The sequence below is a fragment of the Anolis sagrei genome, chromosome 2 (genome assembly GCF_037176765.1).
Source record: "Anolis sagrei isolate rAnoSag1 chromosome 2, rAnoSag1.mat, whole genome shotgun sequence".
In the NCBI taxonomy this organism is placed as follows: domain Eukaryota; kingdom Metazoa; phylum Chordata; class Lepidosauria; order Squamata; family Dactyloidae; genus Anolis; species Anolis sagrei.
This window is the reverse complement of record NC_090022.1, coordinates 210620070-210634838: the sequence shown is the minus strand read 5'-3', so window position 1 is coordinate 210634838 and position 14769 is coordinate 210620070.

Sequence of the window (14769 nt, the reverse complement as noted above, 5' to 3'; positions counted from 1 at the left end):
TGAAAATTTTTTAGCCCCCCCCGAAACGAAATTCTGGCTACGGGCCTGACACACACACAAATTATACCATCCCAGTTATATATAAAACAACAAAACCATACAGTACTGGAGAGGGTGGGGGGAGGGAGACTTTTCTGATGTTAGTTTTAATATTTTAAGGGGCTCAATCTTTTAAAAGTTGTGTTCATCAGTTTATCTAAGCAGGGCATCACTTGTTCTGATTTCTTTTATAAAGAGAGCCCAAATAAATTTTAATGTACTTAAATGTAATTGAAACTAACAAAGTTAATAAGTGCTTAACATGGAGCTTTTCCTTGTTTTCATGTTATTATTTTGATTTAATATTACTAAATACTATCAAAGTATTATTTATTTATTTGCCATATTTATTTCCTGCCCTTCTCAACCCCGATGCCACACATTACATACAATACATGTCTAGCATATAAAAATATATACATTAAAACATTTGCTAATAGTAATAACATTATGTCCTTCTCAAATCCTTGTCGTCATCTCCCCAAGACCTACAGTTTGATTGCCTGGTGGAAATCAAAACGCAAACATATTTCTGTTTTGTTTTCTGACAACTATAAAGTGAAAACAGTACGATTTCCATGAGCAGACATTTTAATTATGGGTTAATTCTTTGAAGTCTGGTTTTAAAGCAGGAGAGAGAACATACTTGAAAGAAAGAAAGAAAGAAAGAAAGAAAGAAAGAAAGAAAGAAGACCTGGCTCATAAGGCAGCTGTACTTTAATTCCAGACATTCAGCTCTTTAACTGTTCTCCCCAAGGAAACAATTACATACAATAAAAGGTGCAAATTCTTCCTGAAGACTTCCATTAAATATATTTCTAAGACCATTGCCTCATCTGTGTTTCTTTCAACAAATTAGTGTGATTGCAACAATTTTGAGATCAGACACAAATCTGTCTTTCTCCGTGTGTGTCTTGTTTTTTTAAAAAAGCAAAAGCATTTTTACAGATGCCTTTCCTTTGCTTTTTTCTGTCTTCTCCCTTTGTTTTTCCATTAGCCTGTCCTCTTTTAAATTTTATTTTATGTGTCTCCATGAGAAACAGTAATGGAGTGAAACAAGTTTTTATTAGGAAAAGAATGTTTATAATGTAACAAAAAAAGGGGTCACTAATGCTACAAAAAATCTAGTTTCCTCATTTTTTAGGACTTCAGTATACATGGTATAGCTGGGATTTTTTTTTTAGCTTAAAATAAATGTCACAGAAATCTATTGGGAATATATCTTTTTATTCTTAAATTAAAAGAATGTTCTGACTACTCACACAGATCTTTTCATGGGCTCCACTCTTGGATTTGGCAGAAATATCTTCTTCTTGTGATTTCTGGGAGAAGTCGTTGCTTCAGAAATTTTTCTGCTGGCCCCAAACATAGAAGCAGTGGTCTTGTGCAGGTCCTGCTATAGAGGCCAATGGATGTTGCATGTCCACCATGGTAACCAGAGAAAACTTTCCCTGCACAAAGTGGGACTCTGCTTATGTACTTGCTATAAGTTGGGTTTAATAGTCCTGTGCAAAACTGAAAATCTCCTCTGCAAACAAACTTTCCAGGGCCAGTTCCCACATGCATTGATGCCTCACCGTTTGATGACTCAACGCTTGATGACTCATCGACAGTTGAAAATCATTGAAAATCTTGGCCACTGAGGTCATATAACTGATTTAGACTGATTTAGAGATGGCATGCCATCACAACACCTTGTGAAAGCCATCACTCTGCAATCACTAGCCTAGTGCTAACCTGGGATAAATAATAATAATAATAATAATAATAATAATAATAATAATAATATTATACTGCAAGTGAAACAGTAGAAGAAGAGAAACATGCACTGGCAGATTATGTAAAAGACAGTCAAGAACCAACATCGATGGAAGTCAATAGTAGAAAACTGCTTAAAGTGCAAAAGACAAAGAGAGAATACCTTAAAAATACCATGCAGAGCAGAAGAGAAAACTGGCAAAAGCAGGCTCTCCAAGGACAGTTCCTGGGAAAAATTGAGAGCAAAACTGGCAAGGAAAAAACATGGATGTGGCTCACAAATGGAATTTTGTAAAAAAGAGACGGAGACTCTGATTCTGGCAGCCCAAGAACAAGCCATTAGAACCAATGCCCTCAAAGCCAGAATTGAAAAGTCGACAACAGATTCCAAGTGTAGACTCTGCAAGGAAGCAGATGAAACGATAGGTCACATACTCAGCTGCTGCAAGAATATTGTGCAGATGGACTACAAGCAGAGGCATAATACCATTGCTCAGATGATTCACTGAAACTTGTGCCACAGATACAATCTGCCTGTGACAAAACACTAGTGGGATGACAAGCTTGAAAAAGTTACAGAAAATGAACACGTAAAACTACTCCGGGACTTATGAATTCAAACTGACAGAGTTTTGGAGCATAATACTCTTGACCTCATAATCATGGAAAAAAACAAAGTATGGATCGTCAATGTTGCAATCCCAGGCAACAGCAGAATTGATGAGAAGCAATTGGTAAAGCTTGCACGATACGAGGATTTAAAGATAGAACTGCAAAGACTCTAGTAATCCCAGTGGTGATTGACACACTGGGTACAGTGCCTAAAGACCTTGGCCAGCACTGGTCTCCCTTTGAAGGGAGATCCAAAGTCTGGGAGAAGTCACCAAAAATGCCTCTCCCCTTGTTTCTACCAAATGTGCTTGAGTGGACAAAGAGAAGGCCCTTCCCAGATGATTGCAAATTTCTAGCAGGTTCATAGAGAGAGATATAGTCCCAGATCTAAATCGTACAAAGTTTTTACTTCCTTAATTTGGTTATGTTGCACAGTGTGCTGTTGTTTTGTCAACCATACCACAAGAAGATCAAAATATGAAATGGGACCACTCATATATCTATTATGCATATGTAGGCAGTTCTGTCCCCTCCTGCCTTGGGTGCATTTTGTTTATAGATAATAGGTTTTGAGTGCAGGGAATGGCATAGCACCAGAAAGATCATAGTTTTAGAGAAACTGATGGCGCTTATTCTTATTCCAATGAGCCATGAATCCCTATGTAGCATTGGTTGAACACCCATGTTTCATGCTACAGATGCCAAAACATGCCAGAAAATTTCCATGGCCCTTGTGACATCTCCAACCCTCAGTGCCCCTATGATGCTACATTGATCTGCTAGGGCGAGTTAACAGCATTTTTACCCAGAGCTGTTAAAATAAATTTATTACTCTAATTCAAAATTTTATTATGGAAATATCAAAATGCCTGAGATTATTATTTTAACATCAGTCTTTTAAAATCATTTTCAGCCATTCTCCTTTATATTGTAAAGTTTAATAATGAATAAATGAACAAATTAGTTCAATGAATTAGATTCCTTGGAAAATCTAAGGTTAATGCATTAGCTCTACTCATGTTTTCAAGAGCAGGGTTCAAATCTCTGCTTGGCCATAAAACCACATTGGGAGACCTTGGACAAGTCATACACTCTTAACCTCAGAAAAACCTGCTTGTAGGTTAGTTAGTACATTTTAGCTAAATGTATGTGTGGTGGAAAGTATGTGTGTGTATGTATGTGTATATATGTGTGTGTGTGTGTGTGTGTGTATGTATCTGTATGTATATATATATATATATATATATATATATATGAGAATTGCATATACACTGTGTAAAATTTCCAGCTTTGAAGCATATTAATGAATAATCAACTTCAAAATAATAAAATATATGTCAAAAAACAAATAGAAAATAACTTGGAGGCACGCAACAACTCCAACAAAATCATTATCATCACTTGATGGGCCGATAGATAATCAAGCTGCCATCCAAGAAGAGAATTCACCCAGTCAGATAATCAAGAATGAACTTATCAAGTGGTTACAGACACAGTTTGGTAAATTTCTTCTGGGCAAACAGAAGATCTTCCACCAATTTCAGACAAATTCACTTCCAACCGTATAAATCCTATCTATTATCTTAAACAGGCAATTCCCCCAAACCTTCCCATTCACCTAGAGCCACTGAGTCTATCCCTAACAAGCATACTACTTTCAATTGTGTTTTCTCCTATGATATTTTTCTAGATATTAAATTATGCCAGGGTTTTTTGGAAAAGCAATTTCTTGAGCAAGGCCATAAATCAACCGCTAATAAAATATAAAACAAGAGAAGAGAATTACTTAAAATGAACAGCACTAAAATGAAAAGGTTAAATATAATTGACATTTAAAGATTAAAAGCATGTTATTAGAATTTTACTTGTTACTAGCCTGTTGGGCATCAGATTTGATCAGTAGTAATGTAAAAAAGATGTGTTTGTTCAAGTCCACTGCGTGCTTGGTTTATGATGTTGTGTTTCTATGGTTAAACTATGCCCACAATATAAGCATAAACACTTTTAAACAACTAAATTGAATTCTGGTTATTTCAGCCCCAGTCAAATAGCTACACCATGTTATGAGAAAGTTCTCATTCTAAAATAAGTTAAGGTAATTATGCCACTAGGTCACTAGATGGCTTAATTTATCAATATAAACAATCAGGAAACTTGTAAAATCTTAACTAACAAATTTATTGTGCCATAAGTTGAATATATGTAATATTTATCCATAGCTAACAATAAGTCTAATACAAATGGATGTAGAGAGGTTTTTGGTTTTGTTTGTTTTTTTGTCGTGTCAGGAGTGACTTGAGAAACTGCAAGTCACTTCTGGTGTGAGAGAATTGGCCGTCTGCAAGGACTTTGCCCAGGGGACACCCGGATGATTTAATGTGTTTATCATCCTTGTGGGGGGCTTCTCTCATGTCCCTGCATGAGCAGCTGGAGTTGATAGAGGGAGCTCATCCGCCTCTCCCCGGATTCGAACCGCAACCTGTCGGTCTTCAGTCCTGCCGGCACAAGGGTTTAACCCACTGTGCCACCAGGGGGGTGATGTGGGTCATTTCACAGTACACAATTATAACATTACTAGCCATCCCCTGTCACGCGTTGCTGTGGCCCAGTCTGGTGATCTGGAGAATAAAGTAATGAGAAAGTGTTGGTTTCTAATATATGTAATTTCTTTATACTTGTGGGTAAACAGTATTTCTTCTTGTTTCTTTGTCAGTGTTGATATGGAGATTGTCTGGTTTGCCTACTCTGGAACATGCAACATATAATTGTCCTTCTTTAGGGGTCCCTTTCAAATCTATGAAACTATATCTGACATATATGTGTGTGTGTGTGTGCATGAATCATATCTATCTATCTATCTATATCTATGGCTGGATGGCTCTTTGTCAGGGTTTTGATTATGTTTTCTTGCCCTGGTGAAGGGAGTTGGACTGGATGGCCTTAAAGCAAAATTTCTCAACCTGGGGGTCAGGACCCCTGGGGGGGTTGCGAGGGGGTGTCAGAAGGGTCGCCAAAGACCACCAGAGAAAACAGTATTTTCTTTTGGTCATGGGGATTCTCTGTGGGAAGTTTGGCCCAATTATATCAGTGGGGTTCAGAATGTTCTTTGACTGTAGGTGAACTATAAATCCCAGTAACTACAACATTGGGGTTATTTTCCCCAAATTCCATCTGGGTTCATATTTGGGCATATGGAGTATTCACGCCAAGTTTGGTCTAGATCCTTCATTGTCTGAGTCCACAGTGCTCTCTGGATGTAGGTGAACTTTAACTCCAAAACTGTAGGTCAATGCCCACCAAACCCTTCTGGTGTTTTCTGTTAGTTATGGGATTCCTGTGTGCCAAGTTTGGTTCAATTCCATTGTTGGTGGCGTTCAGAATGCTCTTTGATTGTAGGTTAATTATAAATCCCAGCAACTACAACTTCCAAATGGCAAAATCATTTTTTTGAGTGATGGTCACTCCTTGGGTAGTGTGTGTCTTGTGGCCAAATCTGGCAGCAATTTGTCCAGCGGATTTTAAGTTCTGATATCATTCAAAATGAACAGAGCATATATATATATATATATAGAGAGAGAGAGAGAGAGAGAGAGAGAGAGAGAGAGATCCTCTTTATCACTTAAGGCAGATAAAGCACAATAACAGCAAAATAAATGTACCTTTGGATGGAGCTTATCACATGGCATCATGGCCTTCTTGTAGTTGCATAGCACTTGAATTGTATTTGGATTATCTCTTTTCATTACTGGGGAAACCTCATCAATCAATCCATTATCACTGTTCTTCTAACATGCTTCCCTACAATAAGTTCTTTCCATTGCAATCCCATTATTGTAAAGTCTTATGAGAATGCCATGACTACACAACTGGGAATGTCTGAAATGCTCTATCTCACAAGTATATTGGACTTTAATTTCTTTGCATTTTGGAATGCAAATATCTTGAACACAAGTGTAAATACAACATTTATTTATGTTTCATATACACCTTGTATACCTAGCCTGAAAGTAATTTTATAGAACATTTTAAATAATTCTGTGCATAAAGCAAAATTTCTACCCACCAAGCCAACAGAAAACAAAAGTACGATCTATGTAGAAAATTTGGATTTTGACTATTTTGGAATTCCTTATAAGGGATGCTCAACTTGTATTTGCACCTCAAAGGAGTTGCAGTCCAATGATTTCTGGAGGATCACATATTTCCCAACATGATGTAGGTTCAAAAGTGTAAAAATAGGTTTTCCGCAAGTCCTTTAGCAACAACTTCTGAAGACAATCGAATGACCACATGACAATGTGTCCAAAAAGGGAGCAATAGAGTTATTTCAGGTTCTTCTGCATTTATGTGCAGATTCAGCATTTTTCTGGAGAGGCTGGCCAAGTTTTGTGGGCCGCTCACCATGTACACAGTTTCATATCTTCCCACTATCCAGAAGCTGCCAGTAGTGAGGAAAGGGCTCTGGTTTACCAGTGGGGATGAAAAGAGAGGGATGCGATTAAATCACAAGTTGTTGGTCTCAGCTCAGTTGTGGGGGAAATGACAATGTGCTCTCCAATTGAATGCCGCCGCCTTTTCCTTAAATTAGGAGCTCAGAGCAATCAACTCTTCATGATCTGAATTGTCTTCCCTCTGATAGGTATCAGTATTAGGATCCTTCCCCAAGTCTTGACTAGTATTTCAGTAGAGTTCAATGGCCCATCTAGAAGGATAGCAGTAATGTCTCAGGCACTGACAAGATGCCAGCTCCTGTGTTTATAAAATGGGTTTCATTTCCCCATTTCCCTGCTTATATTTTAAGCAATGGTTAGTTAATGCAATGATTCCCAAGCAGTAGCTTGGGAGTAAAGAAGTGGAGTAAAGAAGGCATGACCATGGCTCATATAAGGTGGAGTGATTTGGGCAAAGAGAGCCTGTTTGGACAGTCATAAAGGGCAGAAGCTTCTCTGACATGCAATAGAGCCTGGGGCCAGCAGGCCAAGACATGGCACCATCATTGTTCTGGAGGAGGAGGAGGGATTAATCACTTTGGGAGCGGCTGCCTTTATTCCCCCATGAAAAAAGTTACTCCCAGCATATTTTTAATCTTCTTCCAAAATTTTCCCATTGCCAATTCAGGAGACACCACCTTTTATCTCTCTCACTTGCATATTAACAGTCACCCACTTCGCTCACAAATGCTGGGATGGGATCGCCTGATAATCAGGAAATAACAGGTCACAACTAGTGACCTGTCAAGATAAAGGCAGCCTTTTTCTGAGAACTTCCCGTTTCCTCCTTCCTGCTCTAGAATGCAAAACCAGGAGGGAGTTTTGCCAAGTATCCATTCCACCATAAGACATAGTTGATGGACTATGTTTTACGGTGGGTTGCAAAAGTGGACCTACTCCAGTCCTATGATCTGGCATTGGAAGTGGTCTGTCTAGGTGTGGACTGTAGGAGTTATAGTTTGGAAAAGTAACTTTCGCAAAAGTTGCTTCTGAATCAACCTTCACCTTTTCTAGATGCTGTAGGGCTACAAATTCCTGGTTTTGGCTAGATTGCTAGGGATAATTTCTTACGTTCCATAGATCAGATTTATAGAGACTGTCCTTCAAATTCACATGAAATGCCTTCAACTTTGGGCAGGTCATTTAAGGTAATAGCTAACAAAGGAATGCAGATGTTATTTTACAGTTAGCTCTTGTGCTGGAGGATACCTATGTATATTTAACAATTTAAGTATTTTTATTTTCTTTCACTATTATCAATGTGACTTACCTCATTACACTGGAGAATGAATCCACTTTAAATCCAATTTATGCCTCTTGTAGAATAATGGGGTTTGTAGTTTAGTGAGGCTGTTAAAGGCTGCTCCCTAAACTACAAAACCCAGAATTCTACAGGAGGCAGAAACTGGATTTAAAGTGGATTCATTCTCTAGTGTGATGAAGTAGTTATAGTGGCATAAGGTAAAGGCAAAGGTTTCCTCTGACATTAAGTCCAATCTTGTCCGACTCTGGGGGTTGGTGCTCATCTCCATTTCTAAGCTGAAGAGCCGGCGTTGTCCGTAGACTCCTCCAAGGTCATGTGGCCAGCATGACTTCATGGAGCGCCGTTACCTTCCCACCAGAACCTATTGTTTACTCACATTTGCATGTTTTCTGCTAAGTTGGCAGAAGCTGGGGCTAACAATGGGAGCTCACATCGCTTCCCGGATTCGAACCTGCGACCTTTCGGCCATTTTTCACAGAATAAAGAAACAAAGAAATTTGAGACTACAGTTCCCCAAATTTCCCAGTCAGCATGGATATTCGCTGGAACATTCTGTGCCTCATAGAACAGAAAATCTTTGAACTTTGTGAGGTCTTGTTGAGGCCTGGAATTTACATTCTGGGTAAATATGTGGCTCATTGTCACTCTCCTATTAAAAATCAACAAAACCTTTCCTCTAACTGATCTGAAAGAAGTGTCAATTAAGGCCTTCTTTCAGATCAGGCAGCAAGTCATCCAAGAACATTTGAGTATAATATATACCGTTCAGTTTCCAGCCAGGTTTAGCAGCAAAGGGATTGTTCTCTCCTCTCTTCTTATCTCATCCTTGCTAATTTGGCAGAGCAGGCTGACATTCTGATGGGAAGCCCTAACAGAGCTCTTTTGCTTTTCAAGGCCACATCAAAAATCGCTTGAAAACAAAACAAATCTCTTGCTTTTCATCTATTGAATAGCTTTCTCCCTCCCCCAGTTACCTCTTGTTATATTCCAACAAATGAAAATGGATATATGCATTTGTAACACCCATCCCCACAACTAACAGCACTCTTCAAATGCTAGAATTTCCATGTCAGGAGCACAATTCATTTTCACTGCAAACCTATGAGGTACTTTGAGCTAAGAAGGTATGAAATATGCTCCAACTGTCCTGGCTTGGCAGGGATAGTCCTAAATAATTATGTTGATCCACTTTCCCCTGGTATGATTAGTATAAGCCTTGTAGACTCAGGGCCCATCCAGACAGTACCTTTATCCCAGGAGCTTCCACAGCAAACAGGAGGGTGGCCAGATGCCATTTCCTGTAAACGCGGAAGCAATCACTACAAAAGGCAAAAAAAACCGCAAGATTTCCAGGTGCAGGAAATATTGCAGTTTTGAGCTGAATATGCGGATCATTGCATGTCTGTATGTCCCTGTAATCGGAAATCACAAGATTTTTAATCTGGATTTGTTCCCAGGTTTTAAATATTTGTTCCTGATTCATCAGTTCCTTAAAAGAAGGTGACACTTGAGTAGAAAGAAAAACTTTGTGTGCCAGAAAATTCATAAAATATGTGGAGGGCACATTTTCTCTGGCCAGGACAAAGTTGTGGCCCCCTAGTCAATGCTGTACATCTTTTCACAAGAAGAGCCATCAGGAACAGCCATGTATAACCCAGGAACAGCACCCTGTTGTTTGATTCCACAAGTACACAACAAAATCTGTCTGGACAGATGGCCAGTCAGCCAGGCTTTAAAAAGTGTCAATAATGACAAAGTTCTGTTCCTAGCTTGAAAGTGTGTGTTCCTATTTGATTGTGCAATGCAGACTTGGGCAAAAGGGGTCTTACCCTGTAAACTTTGTTTGTGTGGCAGAAACTTCATGAAACATCTAGAGGGCACAGTTTCTCTGGCCAGGACCAAGAACGGAACTTTTGCAGTTATTCCCTGCAGTGATTCTCCGCATACCCGCATATTCACATGTTAAAGGTTTTTGTTTTTTTAAACATATTTTTATTATGCTATAAACAAAAATCAAAGAGCCAAATTCCAAGTGTTACACATATAAATCCCGAGTAATTCAACAAATATTAAAGACATTATGCTAATTTACACTGGTGTAGATTACATTTTTCCCGTCCTCCCCCCCCTCCCCCCCCCCGCTCTCCAACCACAGTATATTTCTACTAATCTTGCAGATCCAGCCACTGGTAAAGTCTTTGTTAAAGGTTTGTTTTTTTAAAAAAAAAAAAAACCCGCTGAAGTTTCCATCAGAAGTTCCACAGCAGCCATCTTGGGATCCTCTAAATCTCATAACAAAGCATCAAGTCTGGACAAGGGAGGCAGAAATCCTGGGACCCACAGGTCTGCATTTGGACCACTTCTGAAGTCCCAGATTTTTCTGCCCCTGTTTTAAACCTAGGAAGCACCCTCAGGCAAAAGCAAACAGCTGCAGCTCCTCCTAGTTGTCTGTTCTTTCTCATTACCCTATAAATTCATATATAATCTAGAAATTTTAGTCAAAAAATTAACTCGAAAAACCTGGATTATTCATGGGTCAATGTGACTTCTCTACCTTAACTCTAATAAAAGAAGTAACAACCCTATTCTTTGAGTAGATTGACAAAAGGCAAGAGCTTTTTCCATTCCAGGAGAATCTAAAAAGAGCACTTATCCCCTCTACTCTCTCCACTAAGACACTGCTTCTTGCCTTTTCTTAATGTCTAGGTGAGGAAATAGCAATGGCAACTGGGGTGGCTGCCCCCCTAAAGTAGCATTGGTACATTCTCCTCTCTGTAGAATAACCCCAAATCTGCCTTCAACCCATACATTAGGTTGATTTATACATGAGTATATATGGTGATGATTTTGACTACCTTGAGCACACTCAGATGTTGCCTTGCCACACGTGTCTTGGTTTTCAACTCTGCAATGTCAGAAGGCATGGCATGATTGCCTTAAAGTCATTCAGTGATATTTGCCTTTTTTAAAAAAAAAAACAAAACCTTATGCTGCAATTTCCAACTACAATGATAGAAGTGCATTAATATTATATTAAAAGATAACTGCATCACCATGAGAAGCTGTGCTTCTCAGATTCAGTCTGTATAAACGGCCCCGGCCCAGTTTACCTGTCTGAAGCATCTCTCTTTATGAACCACTGCGAAGAGTAAGATCTTCAGGGGAGGCCCTGCTCTCGGCCCCGCCACCGTCACAGGCATGTTTGGCGGGGATAAGAGACAGAGCCTTCCAAGTGATTGCCCCCCGGTTATGGAACTCCTTTTCTGGCAATATTAGATCAGCCACCTCCCTCCTGTCCTTCAGGAGGATGGTGAAGACCTGGCTGTGGGATCAAGCCTTTGGGGCAATGCAATGAGGCAATAATAGAATGGTGTCCTGAGATGGTTTTTAAGCAACTAATTTTAAAGTGGATATAAGTGATTTTAATGTTTGTATCTATTTATGGTTTTATGTTCCGGTATTGAATGTTTGCCGTATATATGTTGTGCTCCGCCTTGAGTTCCCTACGGGGTGAGAAGGGCGGAATATACATGTTTCAAATAAATAAATAAATAAATAAATAAATAAATAAATAATTCTTTCCACTATGTTCTCTCACAAATGACAGCAGTTCACATCCTCACACAGGCGATTTGGGAGTTGGCAGGGATAGAGGCAGACATATTTCCCATGAGAAACAACTCAATGTAACACAATTTTTGTACCTGGGTTATAAATGTTGTTTCCTAATTCATTCTATCATAAAACCATGGGAAAAATTTATTAAACTGTAATAACTTTGTTTTTGCAGGACAACCTGCAGCACATCTTGCTATTGTTTTTCAATGTATAGCTCATATAATCTCAACCAATTTGACACAATTTGTGGCAACAACAAAAAATGAACTTTCTGGAGTATAACAACTACTTTCAAAGTAAGTACTGCACAATTAAACAGGAAATAACACTTTCAAGCCAGGAACAGAAATCTTGTTAACAGAGTGTTACTAGAAGATGCTGATGGCTCTTTGCTTATGTTCTCTTATTTGCCGTATGTTTTCACAACATTTCTATCTTGTATTTCACCCAGCATATTCAAGTCAGTGTTTCAGGGATGAAAAAACATTTCAAAAAACTCTTCATTGATGTGAAAGATTTTTTCCCCACAAATAGCAAATTGTTATAAGACTTTGATTTACTTTATTTCATTTGGGATCATATTACAAAAGTCTGGAATTTGTTTATGTGATGGGGTATGTTTGTGTCGTTTTATGCTTCAGACTGGATAAATTTTGCAAAATATAGTTTTTCGCATGAAAATGTTGGGGTTTTGGGGGGGAGGGGGGAGAGTGTTTTTCTGCATAAATAATTTTTTCACAAAAAGTCCCCAAGTGGAGAAAGTCATTTTGAAAGCACACACCAAATAAGAATAAAAGTGAAATTATTTGTCCATATATTCAAGAAAGAATATATGAATAAATAACACAAAGTTTCATGTTGTCAGCTGGCATACACAGCTCACCTCCTTTTTATTTCACCCTTACAGCAAAACTTTGAGGTTCACTAAATTGAGAAAGCAACATATTCAACTTCTTTGAAAAACCTATTACATGGATGACAAAAAGGTCGATAGCTACTAGTCATCATGAAGGCCATATATCACCTTCATTACTGGCATCAGCATGTCAGTTCCTGGTTAAAATCTAGTGGGAGGGTCTATGGCTGTATGTATCTGGTTGGACCTTTGCAAACATCAAAAAAGGCACTTTTCATGTGGTTAAGGCTCTTTTCTGCTGACTGTATATAATATCCACTGAAATATTTGAAGCAACATGCTAGCATAACCTCAAGGGACCATTTGTCTTCTGCTATCCCTACCAATAAATTAAATCTTAATGAATAAGATTTTCAGCAAAGGACACATTTTAAATGCCACTTCTGTCTGGAAAGAGGCAGGTGATGACTAAGGGCCCTCTGATTCAAGTCAGGGCCTGATTTGGTGATTCACCCATCCTGGCCCATTTTGGTCCAAATCCATTCATACCCAGCTGGATGCCCAACTAATAGAGAAAGAATCAGAAAGTCAAATCATCTGAATTTGGAAAGTAAAATGGCTATACATCAGGCCCTTGAAGTCCATTGGAGTTTGGTTCCAGGACCTCCTGTGGAGATCAAAATCTACAGATGCTGAAGTCCCATTATATATAATTTCATATTAAATGGTGTCCCTTATAGAAAATTGCAAAAGCAAGATTTGCTTTTAAGATTTTAAAAAATATTTTCAAGTTGTGAATGGTTGAATCTGTGGATACAGAAAACTGGCTATAATTACCATCCCCCCTCCTCCTCCCAAAAAGTACATGAAACTTGGAGACAAAATAGTCCCTTTAGAACAAATAAACCATGCCAAATTGCAGAAGTTGGTTTCAGTTTTCTTTGGGCTGGGTTTTTTTTTTTTGGTTTAAAAAATTGAATATACTTTTAAAGAAATATATGCTATCAATTGTGTACCCAGTCCTGCAGGTTCATGCTGATTTTCTCTTAATGCAAATCCTGTGTCTGGTTAACTTTAGAGTTGAAATGGTTCATTCAATGGTTGAGATTAAAATGTTTAAGATAAACATCAATGAAAAAAGTCAACTAAAATACACACTTGATTGCTTTCTGCATTTACATTGCTGCATATGTGGGGTTTTTTGTGCACTACTTTGTGTAAACAGCTGGCATATACTCAGTAGATGGTTGGGATGGAAATAATACTGGAAAAATATTTGAAATATTATTTAAAACATGTTTTTGAGTGACAAGATTAGAATACTTTGAGTGAATTGATTAGAATATTTGCAATTTGGTGCTTCTTCTCTTTTAAATTTGCATATGGTTATTTTCTGTATATGGTTGCTTTGCACAGCAAAGAGATTTTTCTGTGCAGGAAACAATCATAATCAAAACAGAAAAAGCTGTTACCTGCACAAAACAACACTATGGGAATTTTGCACAGAATAAATTCTGAACTGCAAAATTCTCAAATATTAATTCCAGCACACACAAAAAAAGCTGTTTCCCGTGCAGGAAGTTAACCTCATGTAAATTATATGCTGAATAAGTTCCAAACTATGAATAGGTTTTGAAAATGATGTTGTTCTAAATACTTCTTGCAGCAGAAAGAGAATTTCTAAAATTACCATTTCTTCCTTCAGAAAGAAACAATACTGTTGTGAAGAATTATATCCCTAGTCGATGGGCACATGAGAAAAAGTTAAAAACAGTACATAGGAAAAGAGGCAAAGGACACAGACAGATGTGCAAAAATGCAATCTGTTTTCAACACTGCTCAATTTCTCCATTAATACTGATTAGATGTGTTCTGTGAGGCTATTTTTCAGTTATTTCATACAGGAATGTGTGGTAGTTACAGCTTTTCTTTATAACATGGGACTCACATGCACACACTTTCTCTCTCACACACACACTATGGCTTACTTAAATGCCGACAGATTTAAGCATATATAAAGAAAGAAAATGGAAGGAAATAAAAATGTCACACATATACATTAATAACACCAATTAGACAAAATGAGTGCATTGCTTAGGAAACACTGCTGGGGGATGTTCAGTGCTGCAAGC